Consider the following 12,114-nt stretch of genomic DNA (forward strand, 5'->3'; position numbering starts at 1 on the left):
CACGGTTTTTCGAGGGCAGACTTCAGGCAGAGCATAGCAATTCCACGCTTGACAATTTTGGAATGGCATGAATTATACGGTAGCAACCCTTTCTTGGCACGTGGAATATATTGCCAACAAGCTTGTCCATCATGAAAGGTTAATCTTAAATCTAAAAATTGCAGGGTGTTACTCTGTGGCACTTCATGCGTAAACGAAAGCCCTGTACCATTGTCCCTAAAAATGTTTAAAATAACATCGAAGCGCTTCAATGAGCCTTGTCTGTTAAAAATGATTAAAAAGTCCTCCATGTATTTAAAAACATTTAAAATGTTTAAAGCGCTGTCCCGTTTAAAAGCCTCTTCAAGCAGGCGGTCAACACTAGATAAGAATATGTTGCACAGCAGCGCGCAATACACGAACCAATGCAAATGCCGCGTTTTTGCAAGAAAAGCTGTTTGTCAAAGGAAATAACGGTACTATTAAGATAGGCTTCATTAGTAAGATAGTTGGAAGTGCCGCCCGTGTTGTCTTTATGCGTCATCCTTTTGCGAGTGTTCAATTGCGGCAAAAAACATGTCTTTTAGCAAGCACCAACTAGGCCAAGAAGCAGTTCTGTTGCAACATCTTCCTCAACTCTAGTGACTATATTTGTAATTTGTTCAGCTTTCGAATTTGGACTGGCCGTTTTGCACTCTTTGCTGTCTTTCCCAACTACACATCCCATTTTCAAAATGATGCGTTTATGCTCACTCCCTATGCTGCTGTACCCTTGCTCGTCAGTGACCATTTCTCTGAAGTTATCATGAATTCCTTCTCTCATCAGACAGTAATCAATGCTCGATTGACAGTTTTTCAATTCCCACGTGATCTGCCCTTTACACTTATGCCCTGTATTCACGATAGCGAGGTTATATTGCTTATAAAGGTCTAGCATTGACTTCCCGTTGTTGTCGGTATGGACATCTAAATCCTGTATGTGAAGGAGGGAAAGAGATAAGTAGAAGGCAGGGAGGTTAACCAGAATAACGTCCGGTTGGGGCATTCATGTAACCTAATACGATAATTGCGGCATCATTCCCGGAACCCTTAATATCACCACTTATGCATTCCACTAACTCTTTATTCTTCTGTGTGCAATTATTTCCCGGTCCAGAGATACGTAACGCCCAGCCATATTTTTTTCCCACTCATTGTAACTGATAACCAAAGCTGCTCTTGACATTTCGAATTAGCTCTTTTCCATTTGACTCCCTGATGGATGAGCATTCCGACTCCTCTTCCCTTTCGTTCCGACTTAGTTCTGTTGCACCCTTCCCAAACATAATTTTCAATCACTGGTCACCAAGACCTAAAGCCCGTTAAAGTTCGTAAAATAGCGACACTCTTCTCCTCCGCCTTCACTCCTCCTCGTTTCTCCTTTCTTTCACGCTCCCTCCTCGACCATGGCGCCGCCTACACAGCTCGAGCGCAGCAGATGACCTTTCGCAGAGTGAATGCACGCATAGCAAGGCGGTGCGCTTTAAGCGTTCGCGTTGGCTTTCTAGCTCCTAGTAACTTCGTGTACACGTACATTTTTGAAACAGACGGGTATGCGAATTCACTGACGGCAGCTGTTTTTCGCTTTTGTTAGCTACTTTTTAAAACGTACCTGAACGAGCGCAAACACTGTTCTATGACGACTCTGAATGTATCGCATGCGCTACAATTAGGTACGCAACATTGGTCAAGTGCGTGTCGCAAGATCTTCTTGCGAATGGTAGTAAATAACACATTTACTATCGAATGCCAATATCCTCACCTCCAGCAAGACCTCAGTAGCCTAAATAATCCGCGTCCTTTTCACCATGTAAATTCGTGGCGCGCATTATTTATTTTATTTCAGAATACTGCAGGCCAGTGCTTGGCCCAAGCAGGAATGACATACAAAGGCCGACAGAGGGCAGGAACGATGGCTGCTCTGAAGGTTAGAAAAAGTATTACAAGCTACGTAGCTGCCAACGTGCGTGCTTGCTAATCTCCTAAGTACGCACAAAGGCTCAGTGGTGGGCCCTGATGGTATTCTGTTTCTCGTGCCTCAAAGTCGACAGAAATACGCGCGGCCGATTACCGAGTCGCGATTCTGCGTATATAAAAAATGAAATCTGTTTTTTTAGTATTCGTTCGCGAAGCGGAAATGCGGTAACAGCGCATCACTTTCAGGTTAGTGACTAATCACGAATAGCATGTCATCGTGCGTTAGCTCGTCCATTCCCGAATTGATGCACTTGTGATCCGAGTTGCACTTAAGTGTATGCATTGAGGACGGTTGCGCTCGCTCCGAAATAACATTTGCAAGATATGACTTTAGTAAAGTGACGATCGCGCATAGAATTGCCGCGCTATGACGCGGCCGATATTGCGGTAGGGGAAATTATGCAGTCGTTCATACTGAGGCACAATTTGTTGCCTCATTACGTGGGTCTCAGAGACATAGTGGTCGAACGAGCTAATAGTTGAACAAACGAGTAAGCGAACGACTTAACGAACAAGCGAACGACGACTAGACCAGCCAGTGAACGAGCAGGCGACCGCATGTTTTCTTTGCGAGCGCTCCACCGCCGCATCTTAACCTGCCCACACAATGTAAAGCTCACGCGAATAAACACGCACGTCTCAAAGAGTTATGATGCTTTCGTTTGGCGACGAACGCGGTTTCGGGAGAGCAAGCACATTTTTTCCTTTGTATCGCAAAGTGACTGGGCGACCGCCAGCGACGAACGCGAACAAAAAAGGCAAACAAAGCTACTCGCTCTAGAGAAGGCTAGTTAGTAACCAAAAAATGCAGACAGTTTCTTTCCTAAGATGAGCTTTCACGCTCGAGCCTGAAATTTTGTCAAAAGGAATGCGCTGAATCCTAAACGTTTAGTAATCACGTTTTCACACGCAGCCTCGCCTGTACGCAAATTCAAGCCGGTTGGCGTACAATATGATTAAGCGCATCAAATACGATTTTATATAAACAAAGTACACTGCTTATATAAGCAAAGTACACGTTGTGTAGGGCTATACTATGAGAGACTCGCAACTACCTCGTACAGTCGTGTGGCGAATGTTCGTCTGATGTTCTCAAGTCAAGTCAATTTATTTCACCATTTCTTTTGTACAAAAACAGAATAATGCTAGGAAAAGCACAGAAAGCTGCTAAGCTGCAGCTTGACTGGGTGCTTGCCCCATTACTTGGCAGAAACAAGAGACAGGAAAATACATCACAGATTTCAAATGGTCGCGTAAAAAAGAAAATTGGGAAAAAAGACAGAAAACACATCATATAAAATACTCAAAAATCTGTAGCGACTGCTCTGTTATAGTACGTCACTGTATAATATATAATGAACAGCAGCCCACAGAACAGCAGTCTACAGAAAACGCTAAGCACATGACGTAAAATAATTAGAAAAAAAAACGCACAACATAAACATTTCAATTCGATGTAATAGTCTAATCATACAAATCAACCAACAGTCTATATGTGTGTAAGAGCACCAGCAATTTAGTGGAAAAGTTTTCCATTTTTCGCGGTTAAGTTATCTATGTCGATATTGTCATTTTCCAGGTCACCTAAAAGGGTAGCTATGCGCGATTTTAACCTGTTTATTCCATGACATGTTCTTGAAAAGGGAGTCAGCCAAGTGCTTCTATTTCTGAGTGTATAGGGTATGTCGGATGATTTTGTTAAGGCGCATAATGCAAGAAAGGTGGATGCGTTTTGTTCAAGACTCTTCATGTATTTTAATACTAAAGTCATACAAAAGTTGAAATGGAAGTATGCTGTAATTTAAAAACAGATCCTTTGTTTGCGCATCAGGTACTACATTTGCTATATGACGCAGTGCCCTTTTCTTTAGAGTACACATTTTCGGAACGTTCCTACGATAAGTAGTTCCCCATATAAGAGTACAGTAGTTAATGTGAGTTGCAAAGAGAGCGTTATAAAGCAGTAATTTAATCTTGTCCGTCAGAACATGACGAAGCCTAGAAAGCACACCGCACGCTCGTGATAGACTTGCACATACACGCTGTACATGAGCATACCAGCTTAAGTGTTCGGTGAAGATAACTCCTAGTGTTTTAACCTCTCTCACAACAGCTATTTTTTCACTCCCTAGGTACAGATGAAGCGAATGGTTAACTGTTTTTTGACAAGGTGTAAATAAAACTGATTTTGCTTTTTGGTATTAATTTCAAGTGAATTTTCTATACTCCAGGTGTGCATGTTTTGAAGTGTTGAGGCTGCTAAGCGAGAGAGCTCCTGAACATCGCGTGTTTAGACGAATATGCTTGAGTCATTGGCAAAAATACCGAACTGCGCATTGTTACTAACCTTTACAATATCATTTATATATAGGTTGAATAAGCTCGGCCCTAATATGCTCCCCTGGGGGACGTCTGCAACAGTATCTTCTAAAGAGGAAAGCTGATTTGTGATTGCTACTGCTTGTTTCCTATGCTTTAAGTATGATTGTAAAAGAGAAGAAGATAGGCCACGAAACCCATAATATTGTAATTTAGCAAACAAGGTTCGATGACTTATTCTATCGAAAGCCTTGGGGAAGTCCACAAGGATGCATAGCGTTAATTTATTTTCTTTAAAGCCCTGTAATATTACTTCTTTCTGCGTCAGCAAAGCGAGTTCTGTGGACTTGCGCTGGCGGAAGCCATATTGTTGCAGTGACATAAGAGAGTGTTTTTCGCAGAACGAGCTGATTATTTTGCTAATTACTTTTTCCACACCCTTAGAAAAAACGGGGAGAACAGAAACGGGTCGATAATTTGAAAAATCGTTTTTGTCCCCGCTCTTGTAAGGAACTGTTACTTTCGCGCGCTACATTTTTCATGAAAAATGCCCGTAGAAAGAGAAATGTTACATATGTGGTTAAGCACATGGACAAGAAATTCAAGTACATACTTTACTGGCCGCATTTGAAGACCGTCAATATATCGAGTTTTGCTGTTCTTTAGGCTTGAGAATATGGAATAAGTTTCCTCGGTTGTAGTCGGAGAAAAAATGCGGAGTGAATGTCGGCAGGGAATCCCTTGGTGATCGTGGGCGATTTCAACGCCCCTAGCACACTTTGGGGATACGCGCGTGAAGAGAAAGGTGGCCGTAAGCTGGCGGTACTTATGTCCACGCTGGGCCTTACTCTCCACAACGACCCTGCCCACACAACTAGCATGGGTAACTCCGTGACCCGGGACCCGTGTTCGGACCTTACCCTCACCAAAACATTCAATATGCAGACTGGGTCAACACCGAGGGAACCCTCGGCAGTGACCACTGCATACTCAATACAACCATTCGCACCCAGCCATTGGCAAGACCTTTCGCACCGGCAAGATTACCTGATTGGACCAAATTCCGACAAACATGCACCAACTCGACCCCATTCAGGAGCAAGGGTACCATGTGTGGTCCCAGCAATTGGTTTCCACGCTTCGTTCCACGGAAACCTTCACCTCTGGGAGGCCCGGCACAGCCTTGTCCGCCGATGGCGCCGGCAAAAACACAATCGGAAACTCAAAATTCGCCCGATTTCACGCAACGAGCGGCGGAATACGCGGCCCAACTCGCCGACTCTAACTGGGTGGACCAATGCAACATGGCCGAGCGACAAATGTCCAGCCGGAGTACATGGCGCCTCTTCCGCGCTCTAATCGTCCCCTCCAAAATTCGAGCAGAAACACAAAAACATCTCCAACGACCGAGTCACAGCAGGGATGGAGACACCTCAAAATTGGCATGCGAACTCCGAAATCAGTGGTTCTGTACTCAGCGGCACCCCCGAGGGCCCGCGTACTCGTATGCAGGTTCTGAGAACGCGGAGAAGGGCCAACCGTTCCACCTACATGACTTGAAGGCGGGCCTAGCACAAATGAAGCGAGGAATGGCACCGGGTGGGATAAAATCACAGTCAAATTACTTGCCAATCTTGCCGACTCTGCCTACTCCACACTCCTCGCTTACATCAACTTCATTTGGATTGGGGAAACATCCCTCCTGATTGATTGGAAGACCGCTCTGGTCACCCTCATTCTGAAAGGTGGTAAAGCCATCAACACGGACAACCTCCGTTCCATCTCCCTGACTTATTGTGGGAAAATTAATGGAGACGATGGTGCACGAGAGGCTGTCTGAGTTTCTGAAAAACAAAAATGTTTTCGCAGACACCATGTTCGGGTTCCGCCCACACCGGTCGCACAGCATGTCTTGCTTCAAGCTGACCGAGAAATTCTCGACCCGATCGAATATCACTTCAATGACAAAGTAGTACTCGCTTTGGATTTGAAGGGGGCCTTCGACAACATCACCCAAGAAATTATTTTGACACATATTTCCCAAAGGGATTGCGACCAAAACACCTTCAAACACATTAGGCAATTTTTCACTGATCGACAACCATACATTCGGATTCAGGACACCAAGCACGGCCCATACCAATTAGGCATGCGAGAGACTCCGAAAGGAGCGGTCCTCTCGTCGCTCCTATTCAATTTGGCAATGATGAGACTTCCCGCTCAGCTGGTGAGGGTCGACGGCATCCAGCACGCGCTCTATGCCGCCGACATCACCATCTGGGCTAAACACAGCTCGGTAGGAGATATGGAGGCCAACCTGCAGCAAGCGGCGGACATCGTAGACGCCCGTCGCTTCGGCCTTCAGTGCTCCCCGTCCAAATCTGAATTTGTGCACATGCGCCCCTCATCAAAGTGTACCACCAAAATCTAGCTTTCACTTCACAGTAGACCCATACCCGAACACGACTAGATCCAAGTGCTGGGGCTCTTTATTCACAAAAATCGCAGAGCTGCCACAACATTGGCCAAATTGCATAAGGTGGGGGACAAGGTGGGCCGGATGGTCCGCCGTGTTTTGAAGAAGCGCGGGGGCTTACGATGCAAAGACGCCTTGCGGCTGGCGCATGCATTTGTAACCAGCCGAGTTCTATACTCGACTCCATACCTCCACCTATGCAAACTTGACGAAAGTGCACTCGAGGTCATTCTCCGTAAAATCTACAAGCGTGCCCTCGACTTCCCGGTCAGTACTTCCAACCAGCGCCTCCTGGGCCTTGGGATGGTGAGCACCATCAAGGAGCTGCGAGAGGCACACTTCATGAACTGTTACACGAGAATTTCTAAAACGCTGTCGGGTCACCGCCTCCTTGCCCCACTCCACATCCCTCATTCAATACAACACGGAAGAGCGCGTATATATCCATCACGTTGGGGGTATGCCCTGCACGTACGCCCTCTTCAGGCCAACATGACAGGAGAGGACCATAGTGGCACACGCCACGCACAGGCGGAAGCCTTGGCTCACCACTACGGACACAAACACGGAATCTTCTATGTGGAAGCCTCCTGCCCACACTATGGGGGTTGGTACACGGCTGCAGTCGTCCACCAAAACACTGCAGTAAACGGACTCACTTTCCGTGCACACACCATTACACACGCAGATGGGGTTCATAATCGACTCGAGGGGTATCTGCCGCAATATCGAGCAGGAGTACATACCGTAGCTTGGCTACAAAACTTTGCAAAATAGCGACTCTCTCGGTGCCCCGTGCACCCGACGATTGCCTGGGCTCCGGCTTATATGGGCATCGAGTGAAACGAGACGGCGGATGCCGTCGCCCGCGCGCTCACTTTCCTGGCACCACTGTCGTCCCCTACCAATCCGGACAGCGAACCGAATCCTGCCTATACTTTCAAAGAGTTCATTCAACTCTACGAATCCGGCTATTCCGTCTATCCTAAGTCCTGTAAGGGCCTCACAACGGCGGAGGAGCGCATTATCCTTCGCCTTTACACTAAAACTATACTGCGCCCGGCAGTACGTCTTCAGACACATTCCACATGGTGTGGGCATGTAAAAAAACTCAAAATCCACTCCCCCCCCCCCCCCCCACCCAACCCTTCCTGGGAGGACTGGGAGGCAGCCCTGCTCGGCTGCTCTGACATGACGGCTCAACGGGCCTTGCTCGAGCGGGCCCGGTCGGCGACAGACGCCAATGGGCTCCCGTAAGCGGAAGCCCACCTAGTGTTTGTAAGAGGCAGTCCCTTAAGGACAGCTCCCGTACGGTCCCTGTACAAAGCTTCTGTAAATAAGTGTCTTTGAGTCAGTCAGTCGGCCCGCCACGCACGACTGGCTGACTTGCCCGGCGGGTTTCGTCTGCCAACGAGGAAACGTCATGAACTGTCGTAACAGACGGCAGAAAGAGCGCGAATGGCCATGGAGACAGGGAGCAGAGAAGGAAGACAACGTTCGGCTGGGTGCCCCTGTGGCGATCCCGCAAAACTCCAACCGTTCCTAATCATCAGCCTTTTTCCAGGATTGCAGCAGCAGAAGGTTGCAGAACACGAACCGTGTCCGTGTTCTACAATTTTCTGCTGCTACAATTCTCGAAGAATGAACAAACAAGAGACCCTAAAGTGTAAAAATATTCGAATATGTTTTTATTACAATCTCCTGACGTTAAATTTACGTAAACACTGACGCAAACATCGGGTGGTAGCGCGTAGCGCTGCTTGAAAGCCCCATGAAACGTGCTTCTCGTTTATAAGATGTGACTTTTTAACAGCGGAGCTGTTTAAGCTATTGTTCCCCCATGGAGAGTTACCAGGAAAAGCCCAGCTGTGCGCCATCTCGCGTTGCTTAGCAGCCACCTGCGAGAGCACCAAGCCACGTAACCTCCTCGGACCGCATGCGTGTAGGGCGGAGTCGTGACGTCGCAGTCGAGTAAAAGCTTGGAAATGCCGCCGCAGCGACACACCTCTCGCCTGCTCTACTCCGTCCGTACGTGCTGTTGCCATGGGAAGACCGAAGAAACTCCGGACGCCCGAAGAAGCGGTTTACCAAGAAGAGCGCCGTATTGCCAAGCGAGAAGCGATACGTCGCCGCCGAGTTGATCCGGAACACTTCGCAGAAACTGCGGCTGAGAAGAGGCGATGCCGAGTCGAGGATAGATAGTTTGAGTCCAGGGAAGGCAAGAGTGGGCGTTTGAACGCTCGACGTCGCCGAGAAAGCGATACTGGCCTGCAACTGCTCGAAAAATTTCAGCGTCAAGCCCGCCGAGACAACAACTTGACCAAACCTAGCATAACCTCGAAAAATCTAGAAAAAACTTAGTCAGGCCTACTATAACTTCGCAAAACCTAGAAACGGCTTAGCCAAGCCACGTAAAAGCTAGGCGATCACAAGCTCCGCTGTTAACTCCGGCGTAGCACCATTAGTGTAAGCTGCGCACGTTCTTTTGGTGTCAAAACGAGCAACATTGCATAGATTAAGGGCTTTTTCTTATCTAATTGGCTGAGAAGAGGCGAGGAGCACGCTCAAGTGGAGAGAGTGTGGATGAGGCTGAGACAGCACAGTGAAAGTAGATAACCGGATGAGGAGGGTTGTGCCGGCGTCTGCGATTGGTCCACTTTCCTTTACTTGGCTTGCGGTGGCTAGTCGAAAATCGCGGCAGCGTGCAACGGAAGGTTAAAGATTGGGCTAAAACGAATCCTAATTTAAGAAAAGTTGGTAGAGCGACGTCTTATACGTGCAGGAAGGTCTTGATAACTTTACACTGCCACGCCCAATGTTTTATTTTATGGAAATAAATCCATGTCTCCGGCAGCTCCGAGTAGCCAGTGTCCAGAGATGGACGGGTAGCCATCTTCTATTCCCTTCGGAACGGGGAAGTCTCCGACTATTTCGTTGTTTCCGTGGCGTCGTGTGACAGACAGACGCACTGGGGATGGCCCAAAAATTGTTTGACCAATCGTCGAGGGCTAGTCACGGTATTGGATTAGAAAACGTTGCAACAGCTTTAAGCTAGAGCGGCCTAGTTCACTTAAACATCATTTTGTTCTGTCTTGCATGTTCGAGTAAACGCTTCGCGCGTAACAACATTTATACATTTGGCACTTCAGAGAAAAAAGACGCACTGAACGAACAAAAAGGAGTTCTCTGAAAGAAAAAATTAAAGAAAGGAAAGAAGACCACACAGGCGTACCAGGACATTCTCATCTGCTTCACGCTTTGAAAGAGTTCTTTTGCAAAGGCCTTTGGGTGCATACCGTTGATGATTACCATTCCGTCGATCAAGGTTTCGTATAACGTTGCAAAGCAAAAGCTGATCATGCCTCCCCAGTCGTGTCCAACCAGAACGACCTTCCTATTGTGGTCTTTGTCTGCATGAAGAAAGAACTAGCCTTCATAAATGCACACTCTTAGGAAAATTACTAGAGTTGGTTTTACTGAAAGATCGCTTTAGGATTTTCGTTTTTAATCTAAGACATTAAGTAATTCGTAGTAAACGACATGAGTGAAATCAGTCGTGAAACTAAGCGCACACTTCGCGATAGCATAGAATGTTATACCCAGTAATCTGTACAGCTTAGTTTTAGATAGCCGCATTTGTTTTTAAAGAAATACATCTTGCTTAACATTTTCGCACTGGAGTTAGTAATAAGGGTCCTTGCTTTTCTACAAGAGAGATCTTTTTTTTTTTGCGCTTATGCCTTCATTTATGTGTGGCACCGCCCTCCATATTTAGTGAGATATTTACCTATCGCGAAGCTTTGTGAATCTCTGGTGTATTTGGAAAATTTCAAAGGCGTTGAAATTTGTGAAGCGCATAGCAAACAGCTTTCAGAAGGAAGAGTGTTCTTGCATGATTTCTCCTCCGCAGTAAAACTCAGCAAATTGAGAGCCCAGAAATGAGTTCATAGGGCAAAATTATGTACGTGTTTCTTAAGAGACATGCTATACCGATGTACGTTTGCAAAGACGTTCAGTTTAGGACAATTGCTGTAAAAGTGACCTTTTCGATACATAATTGTTGCACTTTTTTCTAAACCCACATTCAGACGCGTACTTTTCTATTTATTGAGACTCTTTACTGGTCGAAACAAACGACGACAATATGCCATTGCCGGGGAGCTAGGTAACCTAGGTTTACTTTTATTATATCCTTCCAGTGTTGAAAGGATAGAACTGAAAAAAGTTAATAGGTCGCTTACTAGGACTTCAGGATAAATACGCGGCGCAGCCTTGTAGGTGTGCCTCTTTTATGTATAACCAGATGGCATACCATGATAAATAATTCAGTGAGTACTCACGGTAACTTATCAGGATTCTTTTAGGGGCGTTTGCGAGCCCTGGCTGTGGTACCTGAAATCACCTACGTGAGATAGGGGGCCTAGCTCGTTTATTCATTCCACATACCACCTAACGCAAAAGCATTGTAGAGGGGAGAGTGTTAAATATTCCTTAGCCGTAATGGATAAAATACGGCAAGTTATAGACTAGGATGATAAGTGGGACAACAAGATGCGCGCTCAACTTGGTAGACTTCATTATGCACTGAGGGCACCAAAAGGAGTCCATGGAGCAGCGGTGCTAGTGATGTTGTTTATTCACAAAAATGAAAGAAAATGGAAGCAACCTCTTGACCGGAGGCCATACAATGTGTACATAAATGAAAAAGAGTTTTTTAATAGCGTTGATAAATACACGGCCGACATGACAGCCTCTGACCACTGCGGTGAAGAGGAAACCGTCACCCATATTATGTGCCTGTATTCGCAGTATTGTGCACAGAGACGCTCACTTAACGCTGTGTTCAACAAGTTCGACGACCGACCTCTGTCGCAAGAAACATACCTCCAACATATACATGACTATATATCCTATTGGAAGACTGTTAGAGCATCGTTATGCTTTTTGCAATCCACTGGACTCACTGAACGCCGCTAGTAATTCCTGTTCTTTATCTCTCTACTCCCCCTGTCTTTCTGTTCTCCAACCCACGTGCATGGTATCGAACTTGCTTCTGGTTAGCCTCCCTGCCGTCACTATTTCTCTCCCTCTCTGCTTAATAAATGTGAAACGGCGTTGCAGAGTTGTTCTGGTTTGATTTCTCCGCCGCAGTAAAACTGCGCGAATTACCAACTCACAGATGAGTTCACTGTATCAAATTCTGCACCCATTATATAAGTTATATATTGGACCTATCTACGCTTGCATGTGCAGGTAGTTTGGTACGAGGGCTGTAATTAAGAGGAATCTGTTTTGTTCTATGTTTCGGTATTGCTTATATTTTC

The 12,114-nt window shown here is 46.2% G+C and overlaps 1 long non-coding RNA gene across 1 annotated transcript in view; it reads right to left on the reverse strand.

Moving 5' to 3' along the window:
* Window positions 1–10,191, reverse strand: part of LOC129385861 (uncharacterized) — a 28,010-nt gene extending 17,819 nt beyond the window's left edge. The window contains exon 1 of the long non-coding RNA XR_011895412.1: window positions 10,023–10,191. This is a non-coding gene — a long non-coding RNA (uncharacterized lncRNA). The remainder of the gene's footprint in view (window positions 1–10,022) is intronic.
* Between the last annotated feature and the right edge of the window lie 1,923 nt (window positions 10,192–12,114).

The sequence above is a fragment of the Dermacentor andersoni genome, chromosome 7, assembly GCF_023375885.2.
Source record: "Dermacentor andersoni chromosome 7, qqDerAnde1_hic_scaffold, whole genome shotgun sequence".
Taxonomy (NCBI): domain Eukaryota; kingdom Metazoa; phylum Arthropoda; class Arachnida; order Ixodida; family Ixodidae; genus Dermacentor; species Dermacentor andersoni.